Genomic DNA, 19007 nt, shown 5'->3' on the forward strand with positions numbered 1-19007 from the left:
AGAGTTATTGATTAAATCTTGTGCTGAGGAGCAAGACATGGACAATGATGACACATATGCACCAGTTACAAGTTGTAGCTCATTACAGTATTAATCTGCTTATAGCTTCTAAACATGACATTGACACTTAATTTCTGGATGTTGTCACTTTTCTCACAAGGCAATTTATATAAAGAGATTTGCGTGGAAGTTCCAGGTGTAGATCAAGTTGTAAAGACAGTGAAAGATACAGGTATTAAAAAAATAAAAAAGGCAGTATATGGACTGAAGCAAGGTGGTTGCTACTAGAATTTGAAATTAGACAGTACGCTTCTGAATCTAAATTTCAAAGGGTCAGCAGCTGACCCTTGTGTCTACTACAAAAATCAAGGTTCAAACATTTTTGTAGTTCCTGTTTCTGGGGATGATATGGTAATTTTTAGAAACAATCAATGAGAGAAAGATGTTTTCAAAAACGAGCTCAGAAAAATTCATGCTGAAAGATCTTGGTGAACCTATTAACTGTTTAGGTATCCCAATTACTAAGAACAGCCAAGAAGGCTATTTGTGAATGGACCAGACACACTGTCTAGAGCAAATTCTCAACAGATTCAATCTGAAAGAGTGTGGCACAATACCTATGCCATATAGAAGCCAAAACATACACTCCTGGAAATTGAAATAAGAACACCGTGAATTCATTGTCCCAGGAAGGGGAAACTTTATTGACACATTCCTGGGGTCAGATACATCACATGATCGCACTGACAGAACCACAGGCACATAGACACAGGCAACAGAGCATGCACAATGTCGGCACTAGTACAGTGTATATCCACCTTTCGCAGCAATGCAGGCTGCTATTCTCCCATGGAGACGATCGTAGAGATGCTGGATGTAGTCCTGTGGAACGGCTTACCATGCCATTTCCACCTGGCGCCTCAGTTGCACCAGCGTTCGTGCTGGACGTGCAGACCGCGTGAGACGACGCTTCATCCAGTCCCAAACATGCTCAATGGGGGACAGATCCGGAGATCTTGCTGGCCAGGGTAGTTGACTTACACCTTCTAGAGCACGTTGGGTGGCACGGGATACATGCGGACGTGCATTGTCCTGTTGGAACAGCAAGTTCCCTTGCCGGTCTAGGAATGGTAGAACGATGGGTTCGATGACGGTTTGGATGTACCGTGCACTATTCAGTGTCCCCTCGACGATCACCAGTGGTGTACGGCCAGTGTAGGAGATCGCTCCCCACACCATGATGCCGGGTGTTGGCCCTGTGTGCCTCGGTTGTATGCAGTCCTGATTGTGGCGCTCACCTGCACGGCGCCAAACACGCATACGACCATCATTGGCACCAAGGCAGAAGCGACTCTCATCGCTGAAGACGACACGTCTCCATTCGTCCCTCCATTCATGCCTGTCGCGACACCACTGGAGGCGGGCTGCACGATGTTGGGGCGTGAGCGGAAGACGGCCTAACGGTGTGCGGGACCGTAGCCCAGCTTCATGGAGACAGTTGCGAATGGTCCTCGCCGATACCCCAGGAGCAACAGTGTCCCTAATTTGCTGGGAAGTGGCGGTGCAGTCCCCTACGGCACTGCGTAGGATCCTACGGTCTTGGCGTGCATCCGTGCGTCGCTGCGGTCCGGTCCCAGGTCGACGGGCACGTGCACCTTCCGCCGACCACTGGCGACAACATCGATGTACTGTGGAGACCTCACGCCCCACGTGTTGAGCAATTCGGCGGTACGTCCACCCGGCCTCCCGCATGCCCACTATACGCCCTCGCTCAAAGTCCGTCAACTGCACGTACGGTTCACGTCCACGCTGTCGCGGCATGCTACCAGTGTTGAAGACTGCGATGGAGCTCCGTATGCCACGGCAAACTGGCTGACACTGACGGTGGTGGTGCACAAATGCTGCGCAGCTAGCGCCATTCGACGGCCAACACCGCGGTTCCTGGTGTGTCCGCTGTGCGTGCGCGTGATCATTGCTTGTACAGCCCTCTCGCAGTGTCCGGAGCAAGTATGGTGGGTCTGACACACCGGTGTCAATGTGTTCTTTTTTCCATTTCCGGGAGTGTAGAACAAGAGTGAGAAACCATGAAGAACCCTATTGTGAAGCAATAGAAAGTTAATTAATGCTCAGTTAGGACCTAGCTTATTTGGTAAGGACTGTCAGCTCTCATGCACACACGACCACCAACTCCATCATCCTCGGCCAGAATGCAACATCATGTGGGATGCAAGCAGCAATCTGGAGGGAAAGTGGAAGGGGAAGGTGAGGGGAAGGGTAAGGGGAAGGGATAGTAGTGTATGAGTTGGAAGAGAGAGAGTAATGCTGTCTGGTGGAGTGTGCAGAGAAGACTCCAACAGATGCAGTGTCAGGAGGTTGCGGGGCAGGGAAGTGGGAAAGAAGGAACTAACAAGGAGAGGAGTGGGGGAAGACAGATGGATGTGTTGGCAGAGGGCTGCAAACAATGGGTGGGAGACGATAAGGGGGAGGATATGATATGAATAGGGGGGTGGAAACTATTGGGTGGAGGGTGTGGGGACGGTATGTTAGCGTAGATTTAGACCAGGATAATTACGGGAACAGAGAATGTGTTGTAAGGATGACTCCCGTCTACGCAGTTCAGAAACACTGGTGGTGGAGGGATGGATCCAGATGGCTCGAGTAGATTAGGTTAGATTTACTTTCATTCCAATTGATCTGTAGTGAGGAGGTCCTCCAGGATGTGGAACATGTCAGAAAAACAACAATAAATGACAAATATTTACACTAAAACAAATAAGCTAATGTACCATTCCACAGGTCCCAAGTGGAATGATTTTTAATGAACACTATATGAAAGAGTCATTTTACAAATACTAATGCACTGAATTTAAAATAAAATAGTTTTTTATTTATTTATAAGGTAATAAACATGTAATACAACTACTATAATACTTACACATTACTGCACTGAAATTGTGCAGAAGTTATATTGTACTTATGTACAAATCAGTTGGTTTTACTGAGAAATTCATCAATGGGGTAGAAGGAGTTAGCCACCAATAAATCCTTTAGGTTTCTCTTAAACCGAATTTCATTGGTTGTTAAGCTTTTTACAGCTGCTGGCAAATTATTGAAAATGTGTGCTCCTGAATAATGCACACCTTTTTGTACAAGACTAAGTGACTTTAAATCCTTGTGAAGATTATTCTTATTTGTAGTACTGATTCCATGAATTGAGCTGTTGGTTTGAAAAAGTGATATATTTTTAATGACAAATTTCAAGGAATAAATATATTGGGAAGCAGTAGTTAGTATCCCTAGTTCCCTAAACAGGCTTCTGCAGGATGTTCTTGAGTTCACACGACATATAACTCTTACTGCACGTTTTTGTGCCTGGGAAACTTTAGCTTGGCTTGATGAATTACCCCAAAAAATAATCCCATATGACATTATGGAATGAAAGTAAGCATAGTATGCCAGCTTTTTCATTTTTATATCCCCTATGTCTGACAGAATTCGCATTGCAAACAGAGATTCGTTAAGATGCTTCAGCAGTTCTGTGGTGTGCTCCTCCCAGTTGAATTTATTATCAAGCTGTAATCCCAAGAATTTAACACTGTCCACTTCTTCTATCTTCTTGTCATCGTATGTTAGACATATACTCGTGGGACACCCCTTACAAGTTCTGAACTGCATGTAGTGTGTTTTTTCAAAGTTTAGTGACAAAGAATTGGCTAGGAACCAGTGATCAATGTCCACAAATATTTTATTGGCTGATATTTTTAAGACTACACTTGATTTGCTATTTATTGCAATGTTTGTATCATCGGCAAACAAAACGAACTTGGCATCTGGTAATGTTACTGATGAAAGGTCATTGATATACACAAGAAAAAGTAAGGGCCCCAAAATGGAATCTTGTGGGACCCCACATGTAATTACTTCCCAGTTGGATGATGCCTGATAGCTTGATACATGTCTCTTTCCTAATAACACCCTTTGTTTCCTGCCAGAAATATAAGATTTGAACCATTTTGCAGCATTTCCTGTTACGCTATAATATTCTAATTTACTTAAAAGGATATTGTGATTTACACAGTCAAATGCCTTTGACAGATCACAAAATATACCAGTTGCCTGCAATTTTTTGTCTAATGAATTAAGCACATTTTCACTGTAAGTGTAGATAGCCTTCTCAATATCAGAACCTTTTAGAAATCCAAACTGTGACTTTGACAGTATGTTATTTGAGATAAGATGGTTATAAAGCCGACTGTACGTTACTTTTTCGAAAATTTTTGAGAATGCTGGCAACGGTGAAATTGGACAGAAATTTGATGCTATTTCTTTATCTCCCTTCTTAAACAGTGACTTAACTTCAGCATATTTCAGCCATTCAGGAAATATTCCACTGATAAACGACTGGTTACACAGATAGCTTAATATGTTACTTAGCTCAGAATCACATTCTTTAATTAACTTTGTTGATATTTCATCATACCCACTAGATGTTTTTAATTTTAAAGATTTTATGATGGACATTATTTCTGTTGGGGTAGTGAGGGTCAAATTCATATTATGGAAGTTACTTGAAATGTCTGGTCTGAGGTATTCCATAATCTACCGAACCTGACAACCCCATCTTTTCAGTAACAGTTGTAAAATGTTTGTTAAAAAGTTCTGAAACACTATACACATCTGTCACCAATATATCATTTACTCTTAATGCTATTTGTTCCTCTTCATGTCTGGTTCTACCGGCCTCCTCCTTCACTATATCCCATATTGTCTTTATTTTGTTATCTGATATGACTATCTTTTCCTTATAATATATTTGCTTTGACATCCGTATTACAGTCTTTAATATTTTGCAGTATTTCTTATAATGTGCTATAGCATCAACATTGGAAATGTTTCGGATTGACAGATACAGTTTTCTTTTTGTTTAACAAGATACCCCTATTCCTCGAGTAATCCATGGCTTTTTTGTAGACTTTGCTCTAACCTTGGTAAGTTTTGGGGGAAAGCAGTGTTCGAATAAAGTAAGCACTTTATTAGCAAAAGTGTTATATTTTTCATTCATGCCATGAGCACTGTAGACATCAGTCCAGTGAATGTCTCTGAGGAGTGTCCTAAAATAATCAATTTTTGGCTTACTGATTACCCGTTTGAGCTCAGATTTAACAGATTTTATATCCTGTTCAGTATTAACATTTAACAGAAGGAACTGCATGTCATGGTCTGAGAGGCCATTGACTATTGGTTTTGTAATATAATTTTGTTCATTGGACTTTTCTATAAAGATATTATCAATGGCTGTTTGTGAGCAAGTGGCTATCCTAGTGGGGAACTTTACAGTGGGAATTAAGTTGAATGATAGCGTTACTAACTCAAATAAGTTCTTATTGGGAGAGTCTTTAAGGAAATCTACATTGAAATCACCAGCAACCACTATTTCTTTGTTTTTGGTTGTTAAATGGGCCAGTACAGCTTCAAGGTGGTTTACAAACAGATTAAAGTTACCTGCAGGTGCTCGATACACTTAATATTATGAAGAATTTTTTGTGAAATTCTAATTCTGTTGCACATGCTTCCATATGCTGTTATAGGTAAAATTTATAAATGTCTATGTTTTTAAATTTATGACACTTCCTGATGAATGTGGCAACTCCTCCTTTCTCCATTTCTGATCTACAAAAGTGAGATGCTAACCTAAACCCTGTAACACTTAAAAGTTCTATACCAGTGGTCACATGACGTTCAGAGAAGCCGATTATGTCAGCTGGGTTTGAAGACTCTAATTCATCTATGCAGATAGTTAATTCATTGATTTTATTTCTCAGTCCTCAAATATTTTGATGTAATAAAGATAGCTGACATTTCACATTGACTGAGTTAAAATTGGGTAGAGTTAAAATATCTACTGACTGTTGAAAATTCTTAACCAATGGCTGTTTATGCTGATGTAATAAGCTGGAATTATGTTTTTTGATTTCTTTCTCAAACTGAAGGTTTGTCTCAGTTCTAACCTCTCTTAAAATTTGCTTTCTTTCTGTCCTCCCTACCCTAAAAAGGGTCTTTTCTGAACCATATAACCACTGGTATTTTACCACTCATGACAGTGCCTCCCCCCTTTAACTTTCCTGCTATTTCCCCAGCCAATTTACCCTTCCCCTTCCTTTTGAGGTGAAGGCCACGCCTAGTATAATCCCACCTACTGAGAGAATCAACAGGAACCACACCAATGTGTGACCCTGCACCTGACATGAGCAGCTGTTCCAGCTCCAAATTAACTCTCTTGGCAGAAGAGTTCAAATGAGGTCGGTCATGGCGCCCAAGAACAGATACAAACTCAACACTAGTATGCTTCGATGCTGATGCAATCTTCGCCAGGTCACACTCTATACTGTACCCAGGATCTCTGTCAATACTGTTACCTGCCCCACCCCCTATAACCACGGTGTGTTCCTTAGCGAAATCTTCGCAAAGTGATCCTAAATTCTCTGTCATCTGCTCCAGACCAGCACTAGGTTTAAAAAAATTGTGACCTGGTATTCTGATACTAGTTCATCCTGCAAAAGTTGGCCAACACCTATTCCATGGGAACTACCTAACAACCCTTTCTTTCTCTTTACTGATTTCCCTACATTCTTACTTTTCAATTTGCTGCTGAAAATTTGTTGTGCCCTGTCTACACCTGCAATTGCTTGAGGCTCACCAGCTTCTAACTGAAGCAACAGGTCAAATCTATTTCCCACATTCACCATGAAGCTGTCAGAAAAAGTTCTAGGTGTGTTCCTGCTTGAGGCTCACCAGCTTCTAACTGAAGCAACAGGTCAAATCTATTTCCCACATTCACCATGAAGCTGTCAGAAAAAGTTCTAGGCGTGTTCCTCCTGTTGCCTGTTGCCACTTCACACCTCTCTTTACCCTTCTCCCTCCCTAACCTGTCAAGATCTCCCCTGGCCTTGTCTAACTCAGCCTGAAGGGTGGCAATTTTCCCCACCTGCTCTAGTATCTTCCTATCTCTACTACAAATCCTACAAAGCCACTGATGAGTCTCATTTACTTCCCCTATTCCCACGCCACTACAGTCACCCACATGGAAAAAACTACAGCACCCATTACACCAAAGCCCCGACCTAACAGTTCTACGGCAAGTCAAGCACTTTTCACTCATGATAAACGTAATAGTTTATTAAGAATAAGTCAGTTAAATTACAGATAATAGTGAGGCAGCCTTTGAAATCAAATGTGTTATGTTCAGCTGCATGTTGTGCCACGGGGTGGTCTACTTTGCTCTAGGACACAGTTTGGCAGTAGCCGTTCATCCTGGTGGATAGCTGGTGTTTTGTTCCTTTTTTCCACACCTCCCTGCCCCACAACCTCCTGACACTATGCCTGTTGGAGTCTAGTCCCTGCACTCTCCACCAGACAGCATTCATCTCTCTCCCCACCTGTACACTACTACCACTTCCTCTTCCCCTTCCCCTCCAGACTGCTGCTTGTATCCCACGTGATGTTGCATTCTGGCCCAAGATGCTGAAGTTGGCGATCATGTATGTGTAAGGTGTGCTTGCTTTTGTGTGTGTGTGTGTGTGTGTGTGTGTGTGTGTGTGTGTGTGTTAACTGATGAAGATTGTGCTTGAAATCTACGTGTGAGTGTTGCCTATTGGCAACTTGACGTGTCTTCTTTACAGTTGCAGACAGGCATGATTAAAAGACACTCACACGTAGATTTCAACCACAGCCTTCATCAGTTAACACACACGCGCACACACACACACACACACACACACACACACACACACACACACACACACACGATAGCCAGATCTTCAGCATCTTGGGCCAGATTGCAACATCAGGTTGGATGCAAGCAGCAGTCTGGAGGGGAAGGGGAAATGATAGTAGTGTACAGGTGGGGAGAGAGATGAATGCTGCCTGGTGGAGGGTGCAGAGACTAGTCTCCAACAGGCACAGTGTCAGCAGGTTGTGGGGCAGGGGTGTGTGGAAATCATGAACAAAACATGAGAGGAGTGGGGAAAGACAGGTGGATGCATTGGTAGAGGGCTGTAAATGAACAAGGTGGGGGCTGAGAATGGGGAGGAGGTGGTAGGACATAGGGGGTGGAAACTGTTGGGTGGAGGCTGTGGGAACAGTATGTTACCGTAGGTTGAGGCCAGGATAATTATGGGAATGGAGACTGTGTTGTACGGACAATCTGTCTTTTCCAACGTTTCTAATATTTCTACCTGGAGTTCCCATTGTTTGTAATTATCATTTAGACGCATCAGTAATTATCTGCCAAGAAATACGTGCAGTTATGGATGTGTGTGTATTAAGAACATTGAGGCAGGTCTGGAACATTTATTCAGTGTTAATTCCTTTTAGCTTTGGTGTGTGGCTTGGTATTTATCTTGTCCCGAAGTGATGTACAACAATGTCGGTGTGGCTGTGGTGGCTATTTTCTCTTTGTGTTGACTTCATCTCCCAAAAAATCTATTAAAAACACAAGTCCTCATTGCATCGGGAGGTGCAATGTAGTTTGGTAAGAGGATGAAAACTTGTGATTTCCACATATTCTAACTTTTAATTAAAACAATACTGGTATAGCGCAGTTATGTACATGTTTATCACACAAGCTCGAAAGACTGACAGACATCAAGATTGGTAAAAAAAAAAACAATTGAGGTACATAAAAAAGTTGGTAGTATGGCTTTCATTTTTCTGTCAGCTTACTCAGACATAATCATACTTCCCTAAGATACCTTTTCCACATGGGGACGGCACAAATATATATTTATATGTGTATGACACATAAAGAACCTACTACACAACTACCCCTCCATTCCACTGTATGCTGGTGTGATCCTTATCAGTAGACATCAGTACACAGTGGTGGCGCACTACACTATTTACACCTTTTTATACTTTAAGCTCTTGGCCTGGCAGGGTACTAAGGCCTTTATTCATGGGCAACTTTACCTCGTTTACTCCAGGAACATGTCTTTACATAACATATATAACTAATTTTGTTAATAAATTATTACTACTACTATTTACAATTTTTTAAGGGTTGCATCAACAGGAACATTTGAGTTAAGAGTCTGCAGTTTGATTATTGGACTCTGGCCACTGCTATTGCATCACTGTTCACACCTCGCATTGTCCAGCTGTGCGTGCACTTGAGTTTGTTAACACTGCAGTTAAGTTGAGCTGTCCATGAGCATGCTACAATTTCACTTGTTTACCCAAAGAAAAAAAGAAAAAAATGTGTTCATCCCACTGTTGCAACGTGGTGTGCATAGTGGAACCATCGATGCTATGGCTAGGAGTTTGATCATTTATGGCCCAGGCATTTGTTCCTGTTGAAACTCGCATGCTTCAGTGGCTGAACCAGGCTCATGCTATCAGCATCCTGATGACACTTGAAAGTTTCAAGGTAAGTCTATAATGCCTTCATTCGTTTCCATACCCTCTCTGTGGTAGAATGTCTTGTTGATACTAGAGTCCACTGAGGATATAAATGTTCATTCCTGCCCAACACTGCCACACATTTTTCAGAGGAACACACAGAATTACAGGTTTCAAACCTTCACAAAATGTTCTTAGCACATTTACAGTTAGTAGCTCACATACGCAGTCATGGAAAAGATATTTAGCTTTAGATTGCACTATAGTTTTTACATTCCATCAGTGTTACAATAACCTAAGTACTTACATTGTAAAATATGCTGACACACTGGGTTTGTGTATTTCCTACTCCATGCATATACTTTTTCATATGCCATTACATTTCTTTTCATAAATATTGTACAAAAATTTACGTAAACACTGTACAGAAATTATGCATACAAGATAGTTAATATTACATATATTTCTTGTGATTTTGTGTCATGTAATATCCTTAAGTTTTTAAATTATCATTTTTATGACACCTTATTCTTCAGCATTACTCTTTTGAATGATCATTTGTGAATAATCTGCATTCATAGTCTCATCTTATTTTAACGTTACACAGGTGGTCATTCTTTTAAATCTCATTTTCTAGTATTGGCAAAATATTTATCTACAACATTGTCACATGATGTGCATGAGTTTTGTGTTCATACATTGCCCCTGACATGTGTATCCATCATTATAGATGCTGAGGAAAGAAAGCTTCATAACATGAAATCCTGGTAAGCCTACTTAACTGTTTAGCTATACCTCTGATAAGCTTACTAGGATGTGTCTACTGGTCTACAGGACGAAACATTAATTTTTACTCTATCACTGCAATCCTTCATTCATCACAAGAGAACTATTGAGTACAACGTTTCATGGCTACCTACTCATGTTAATCCACTTGCTTCATGTTTGCTATCTACTGATACAAACTGACAGTACAATCTTGTGTGGTACAAGTATCATCATCAACTGCAAACAGTGTACTTTAGTGTTGGTGACTTGTGCTTATTTTTGCTACATGATATCACTCTTGTGTATTCTGTTGTGCATGAATATGTCTACGAGAATTGTACCAATGAACATTGTAAAACAATGCTGAGACAACATGTGTTCATGTGCAAATGTACTGTAATAACTCTTGCTTGACCTCCTCTCAGTCACATGGACTTTCACATCATTACATCACATATACTTTTATATGTGTAGTTATTTTATTTCAGTGTGGCCATTATGCTTTGGTACCAAACACCTAACAATTGTGTTAGAGAACACCCAGGAAGGGTAAAGCTCATTTTCCTTACCACTGTTTAGGTGTACTAACTTACAGGATCCTGGGTGAGGGACTTTTGATGTACCAAATGGCCCTGTGCGACCAGTTGCTACTTGCGATTCAGCTTACCATACTTTGTCGATGTTGGATGAGTCCACAGGAATATTCCTGGTACTATATGGTACTCTACAGTGCATCCTAATTTCTTATCATACAATTGTTTTCTGTATTCTGTCATTTCTTCAGTGCTAACCAGTGCCCGACATTTTCTCCTCGTGTGATATTTCCTTGTTAGGGACCTTGGGTAGAGGTTTTTCCCAACTGTCTACTTGTCTTTTGTCAAACAGCAATTCCATAGATGTAAAGCCAGTTGAGCTATGTGGGAGATTGTTAACAACTTACTGGAAGGGGGTAACATAATTGATCCACATAGTGTGTTTGTGAGTGGTGTAATTCTGCATAAATCTGTTAAATTCCGTAAATATGCTCTCTATGGGACTTGGTTCATGGTGAAATCTGGACACAAGCATAAGTTTAATGTTGTGAGTGCTCATGAACTCTTTCCAACAGTTCCCTGTAAAGTCTGATGTGTTGTCCATCAGCAATCTTTCCGGCTCTTCTTCCTGGGATAGACAATCCATTGTAATTCTTATGATGACGGTGCTTGCAGTAACTGATTGCACAGCATACAATTTGACATACTTGGAGGAAACATTGTATAGTGCAACAACATTCTTACACCTCTTTTCCCTTGTGGATCCAATCCAGCTGCATCCAAGGAAACTATCCCCAACAGATCAGGTGTAGATCAATTAGTTTTGACTTATTTGCATGCGTAGCCTTCTGACGCACAACACATTTCCATATTTAATGCAGAACTGCTCATCTTAAATTTGGATAGTAACAATATGTATCTATCTTACTAAGGCATTTGGAGATGCCACAGTATCCCTGAACATTGTGAGTGTACAATATAAAGTCACTAATGCGATCATGTGCTCTGAGTGGTATCGGTGAAATGATACACCTTGGTGAATCATACAATATTTTTTCAACCTGTCATCATTCTTCTGCAGCAGTTTTAGCCTTACCTTTTCCCATATGGGATCCTTCTGCTGTAGTTTCTCCATGATTTTACACATTATAACGTAGTATGGCTGTTGTGTTTTATCTTTCATCAAAAAAACTCTAATTTCTGAATTGTTCTCTAAGAATTCGTCTAGACCTTGTGGAAGCCTCGATAAGGCTTCAGCAATTGCGTTTTGATTACCTTTGATATACACAATTTCAAAATCAAATTCCTGTAAATATAAGCACCACATAGTGACCCTCCTATGTAATAGTTTACAAGTGAGAAGGAAGGACAAAGACTGATCGTTGCATTACACATTGGTATGCTTTCCCCACAGGGAATATTCTAACCCTTTGAATGCCCATATTACCATGAGAGCTTCCAATTCAGTCATGGAATATGCTTGTTCAGCTTCAGATAGTGTCTTACTAGCAAAACTAATTATCTTGGGGGTAAGCTCCCCATTCATCCATGATCTGGAGTAAACAAGTGCCCAGCCCTTGGGAGAATGTGTCTGTACACACACATAAATCATGGGTCATGTCAGGATGATGTAAGATGCTGGCATTTAAAAGAGCTTCTTTCATGTTGTCAAAATCAGTTTAGCTTTGCTTGGTCCATAACCAGGAGTGATTCTTCCGTAGAAGATTCAACAGAGCATCACTATTTAAAAGCTGGTGTGGTGCAATTTTTCCGAAGAAAGATACTAATCTAAGATATCTCTTCAACTGTTTCTTATTTTGAGGTACCAGGCAGTGTTTGATAGTATCAAGTGTCTTAGGATCTGGAAGTATACCTTGAGGTGATATTATGTTTCCCAGGAATTTAAAACTCTTTCCTTACTGAAATGTGACACTGGCTGTGACTCTGTGTTCTGAAAACCTATACAAGATTTGAACCAAGAGCCTGAAGTGTTCTGACCATGTGGGGGGGGGGGGGGAGGGGGGGTAGCAAGCAGTAAGTCATCAACATACACAGTGGCCCTACTTAACAATTCAGATCCTAAGACTCGATCTAAAGCAGAAATAAATATGCCTACACTGACTTTTAAATGAAAAGGGGGAACACAGGACTCATATCTTCTGCCCCCCCCCCCCCCCCCCCCGCCACATACAAAAGCATTGTACTTCTGGCTATTTTCATGTAGTACAATTTGTCAGTATGAGGCTCAGGGATCTATTATGGTGAGGTACTTAATGTTATGGAATTTTAAAAGTTGTTCTTCCAGCTTGTCAGGCTGTGTCCTGACAGGTATAATAATCTTATTTATTCCTTGTTCATTGAGCACAAGATGGTCACTACCGTCTGATTTGCTAATGGCCAAAATGGGGCTACAGTGTGGAAATAAGGATGGTTGTATTATTTTGCAGTTTAGGATTCTATTGATCTCTTTCCTCACAGCCTCCTTCTTGGCCCATGGAATGGGGTAAGATCAAAAGTAGGTTTCGTGTGAGTACACCTCCATTTTGTATTTGTATCCTTTGATTATGCCAGGGCATCATTCAAACACATGAGCATAATGTACTGAAAACTCCTGCAGTTTTTCCGTTTGTTCTCCATGAGACATGCTGACTGACTCATCTTGGCATGCATGATCTCACAGCCTATTTCCTCTTCCTGTGATTGTACTCAAACATCAGCAGTGTGTTTTGGTTTTCTTTCTCTGGTGTTTGACTTGACTAGGTTTGGTGATTCACAATGAAATGACACTTTCCCTTACTGAGGCCAATTTGTACTTGGTACTTCCTACAGATGTTCATGCCAATAAGGCAGTTTACTATTATCCGTTCAACCCCAAGAAAAATGCATTGTAAAGAGATGCTATTAATTGGAATAGGAATCCATGCCGGCAGTTTTATGCCTTAGGCTCACCTCCTACAGTTTTGGACTGGAAGCATCAGTATGTGTCCCCACTTTTATATTTGGTCAAACAGACCTTGTCAAATTATAGTTGTGCTAGCTCCAGTGTCCAGTATTATGGATACCCTTAAACAGAGTATTTGTGCATTGATCATGCCTGTACTGTGTCTTCATTTTCATCTGCACAGTTGGTAATATCCTCCTGACACAGTTCGTCTTTGACATCCACAGTTGTCGTATCTAAGAAAATAGCTTTCGACTAGTCCAATGCCACCAACCGTATTCCTGGTCATCAAATGGGGGCCTATTGAGACCGGTCTCTGTTTTCCGAATTACCCTGAGCACTGGCCCCGCATTACAGGTAACTTCAACTACATAAACGTTACGTATCTGGGTTTGCCAGTTACTATCTTGCATGGCTCCCAGCTTGAAATATTGTTGTCCCTGTCCGCTATTCGAAATGTAATTTTGATTGTTCTGATCATAGTCAGGCAGCATCAGATTATTTTTTGCCCGGTTGCATTCTGCCCTTCCAAGTTGCTGTACAGGTCATTGCCCCAAGTGATTGGCAAATTGTAAGCTTGCTGACTGTAACCTCTCTGACTATTAAATCCTGGCCGACTGAAATTCTGCCCTTGGTTACTTTTCTATCCTCGCTTGCATTTTTTCCCCTTTCCATTACCAAATTGGTTCCTGTTGGTATTGCTATGAGGAGGTGTAGCTACCAACTGTGTTGGTTGTTATTGTCATTCCTGCCATGTTGTTCATTAGTTGTTGTGGGGTCTGCCTGTGTGCTGTCACTTTGTGATTGCACAGGTCTTTCTTCATACATAAGATCACTGGAATCGAGAACTGAGAGGAAATTCTCTATATCGTTCTCAACAGTGGTGATTAATTTCTCACTTATGTTAGCCAGTAGTATGCTTTTCACAATTTTTACGCCATCTGTATGTGATATTGGGTTTGTCCAGGAGTGGGTTTTATATACATACTTCTTGAAGTATGTTCTGAGCCCTCAGAGTACTGCTGAATGGCGCTGAGTTAAACACTTTGTGCCCCAATCTCTCTTGTACTGCGATGGGGGACCAGAACTTTTCAAAGAGTACCCTTTCAAACTTTTCACAAGTGTGACACTTTTCCACAATGTCAATGGGCCACAGTAAGACATCGTCCTGCGTATAACGTACCTTACAGCATATCTTCAGCGTTTTTGTCCAGTTCCACAGCAAAATGTTCCGGATTGCTCTTATGAACATGACTGGGTTTCTTCACTTACTTTCAGAAGAAAAAATCGGAAACTGCAGTGTCGTAATAAGCCTTCATCCATGAGCAAAGTAGAAAGGCATGTAGCACTGTCTGTTGCTGGCATGGCATTGTTTTGATGTATCCCATGTTTTCTTAATACCTGTGCCAGACAGTATCAGAAATTGGTAGTGTGTGCCATATGTTACATTGTGATCTATTTCACCTAACAAGTTAAGGTTACATGTTCAAATTATATATCCTGTCTGTTGACACCTGACAGCTTGCGGTTGAATGTTGCCACTAATGATGTTAATCCACAATTTTTACAATTTTATGTATCTGCCTGTTGTTTTGTAAAATAATTAAATTTTTCATTGATGCTTCACTTAAGTGTTTGATTTTGCTCATTCATATTGTTAAGGGTTTGTTTTTGCTCTTCCTTAAACTTGATATTGAAATCACTGAAGCTTCATTTAAGTAGCTGTTGTAACATTCGCATCATGATCAGGGCTTTCAATGCACACAGTGCACCCTGTCCAATCACATTTGCAGTAGGCATAAGTGTGGCAGGCAAAGAATGATTTAATAAGTCTGTGCTGTCACGCGTTGCATTTTCACCAGAGAGAAAAATACTCCATGGAGAAAATTGTGACCCTGTCTCATCTACTGCCATCATGTATCATTTTGAAAGACAATGTCACTATCATCTGTGTCCACATTAATTGAAAAATGTAATTGTTCCATCATCACTGCAGCTAACATTTTCAGTTTCGATGTCATTTGTTGCCATGTTCATGTCAGCAACATCTTGTGCCTGGCTATCTGGCAAAGGACTGGCAACAATATGCATATTATGTGAACTCATTTTTTGATAATTTTACAAAATGACCAAAATAAACTAACACTTTTGGAAAGGAAATATTCTCTTTGTAATAGTGAGGACACCACCACAAAATCTATTCAGTGGTACCTTGCTAACACATATCAAAATACATTGCCTGTGTAACTCAATTGTATGCAAACACTTCTCTCCCTAGAATTAATTTTCTGTCCAAATGTCTAGATATTTTATGAGACTGCTTCAATTTGGGAATTGGATAATGAAAGATACTATATTCAATATTGGCAGAGACACTAATAAACAGAGTCATGTATGAAATGCATCTTGAATTTTCCTACCTTTTGTTGGCTTTCTTGCTCCTTCCAGAATTAACTCTTCAATTGAGTATCTTTAATTTTTTGCACATTATGTTATTTCCATCCTTCTTGCTATAATGTAGTATCCTAGTCATGAAACAGAGAAAGAAAACGATTAGTATAACAAAAATTTGCAAAATTGTTTTGAATTATTACAAACGTGCTAACCCTCTCCCGATGGTGACATCCTAGTAAAGGTCACCAGATGTAGTTGTTGGGGAGAGAGGTAATGTGAATTGTCTAGAGCTGAAGTAATTATTGTTTAGCCACACCAAAAACTGAAACTTCCTGGCAGATTAAAACTGTGTGCCGGACCAAGACTCGAACTCAGGACCTTTGTCTTTTGCGGGCAAGTGTTCTATCAACTGAGCGACCCAAGCATGACTCGCACCCTGTCCTCAAAGCTTTACTTCTGCCAGTACCTCGCTTCCTACTTCCCCGCGAAAAGCAAAAGCCCCGAGTTCGAGTCTTGGTCTGGCACACAGTTTTAATCTTCCAGGAAGTTTCATATCAGTGCACACTCCGCTGCAGAGTGAAAATCTCATTCTGGAAACACCAAAAACTGTCTGCCCAGAAACGCACGCAGGTATAGATGCATGCATGTTAAGAATTTTGTGGCAGTTCTGGAATGTTCCAATGGTCTGGAATGTTTCAATGTTAATTCCTTTTAGTTTTGGTGTGCAGCTTGGTATTTACCTTGTCTCCCCAATGACGTACAACAATGCCAGCTTGGCTGCGGTGGGTATTCTTTCTTTGTGTTAATTTTGTCTCTGGAAAGTGTGACAAAGCAAGTTGTAACCTCTTTACTTCCTCTCTTGTTTTGCCATCTGTCTCCTTAAGTTCGCTTTTTCATTTTGGGCTAATTACCTTTAACATACATGAGTATAATCTGCATTTTCATAAAAGACAAAGGTTGGTGTTGTGACTTGCTGATCATTCAAAGCGCCGCCGCGCAATTACTTGTGTCCTCTACGTGCGGCGCTGTCTGCCAGCCATGCAGCAGCTGTGCCATCTAAGTGGCCAGCCGAGCAGTGGCTGCTAGACTGGGACTCAGTGCTCATTCGAATGCTAATGTGTACACATGTCTTGCTTGTCAACTTACTCTGTGATTTATATGTGTTGTGTCGTTATGAAATATATGTGTTAAACTTGACGTTATAACAATTGGCGATGACGTAGTGGATTTTTCCTTTTCACCGTTGACCCACAGGGTTCCATGGCTACTGTCGAGCAACTATTGCAAAATCTCCTTGAACAGCAAACGCTTCTAACAGCGACGATTCATGATTTCATTGCGGCGTCAAATGCGGGGCGTTTCTCGTCGTTGGCTATACCTCCTTTTCCTCCTCACGACGAGATGGCAGAAGACTGGTCTGATTATGAAAAACATCTTCAACAGCACTTCTTGGCATTTCATGTCATGGACAAACAACCATGTAAGTCTCTGTTCCTTTTCTGGATTTCACCTCAAATGTATCGATTGTTGTCGCAATTGGCTCCTTTGAAGGATCCTGCATCTTTGTCCTTTGCTGAAATGTGCTCACTTCTGTCTGTCTATTTTCAAAAGCAAACGAATGTGGTAGCCTCTCGTGTTGCCTTTTATCGTTGTCAAAAACAGCCATATCAATCCTATCGCGCTTGAGCTGCTGAACTTCATGGCCTCAGTCGAAAGTGTCACTTTGCTACTGACGTTCACAAAGAATCCTGTGCCAATTCCATGGTACGGGATGCTATTATCCGGTTGGCGCCCGACAAAGAAGTTCGGCAATGTGCCCTTCAGTTGGCGGATCCAACTCTAGATGAAGTTCTCTCCATTGCGCAGTCTTTTGAAATTTCTTGCACCGCTGGGGAGCAAATAGAGGCATGGGGTGATGTCGGGGAAATACAACCTCTGTGCGCTGTTGACGACGCGTGCAGCACGTCCCCGCTGGCCGACGTGGCCGCAATGCGCTCCCATGCGCAGCCTCGGCCTAGCCATAAACAACCCGCTAAGAAACTGCAGCAAAACCCCTGGCAACTTCCTTCATGTCCGTGGTGTTTTATGAAACATTCACGCGAGGATTGTCCCCAACGTTGGGCTGTGTGTCATAATTGTAAAAAGAAAGGTCATGTGTCTTCTGTTTGCAAATCCGACCGCATACATGTTCATGAACATGACGCTGATTCTAATTCTGTGTTGTCTGTCAATTGCACTTCTTCCCTTTCAGGGAAGTTATTCCTCACTGTCCAAATCCTTGGTCGAGATGTTCGCATGTAAGTGGATACCGGTTCTGCTGCCACTATAATTCTCAGACGTATCTTCAGTTGGGTTCTCCACTCCTGTCACCTGTCACTCAGCAATTACGGATGTACAATAAACAGAAGATTTCTCTCTTGGGACAGTTTAATGCTGAAGTATGTTACAAATCCGTTGTTCGCACTGTTCCCATATTTGTGGTCAACCAGAGTGATGGAGAAAATCTTTTTGGTTTCGATGCCTTTCGCATTTTTGGGTTCTCCATAGATGACTCTGTCAATATTGTCTCTGATGCTATTCCTTATGCTCAATTGGATTCCTTGTCAACGACATTTTCGTCCCTTTTTTCTCCTGGGTTAGGCTGTGCAAATGACTTTGAAGCTCATATCACGCTCAAACCCACTGCTCGGCCTGTTTTTTTGGGCTCGGCCCATTCCTGTGGCCCTTTGTGATCGGGTAAAACGGGAGTTGGATCGTCTCACTACTTCAGGGGTCTTGCTTCCTGTCACTTCCAGTGAGTGGTTCTCTCCTGTCATTGTCATTGCTAAGCCAAATGGTGATATTCGTCTCTGTGGCGATTTAAAAGCCACTGTAAATGCTCAATGCCTCATCAACACTTACCCTATGCCCTGTCCTGAAGAACTGTCCACTAAACTTGCTGGAGGCCAGTATTTTTCTAAAATTGACCTGTCAGA

At 41.4% G+C, this 19007-nt stretch overlaps 1 protein-coding gene across 1 annotated transcript in view; it reads left to right on the plus strand.

Annotated features, from left to right (window-relative positions):
• LOC124795476 overlaps nucleotides 1-19007 on the plus strand; it is a 63408-nt gene that overhangs the window by 12702 nt on the left and 31699 nt on the right. The gene's annotated exons all lie outside the window — the stretch shown is intronic.

The sequence above is a fragment of the Schistocerca piceifrons genome, chromosome 4, assembly GCF_021461385.2.
Source record: "Schistocerca piceifrons isolate TAMUIC-IGC-003096 chromosome 4, iqSchPice1.1, whole genome shotgun sequence".
Lineage (NCBI taxonomy): Eukaryota > Metazoa > Arthropoda > Insecta > Orthoptera > Acrididae > Schistocerca > Schistocerca piceifrons.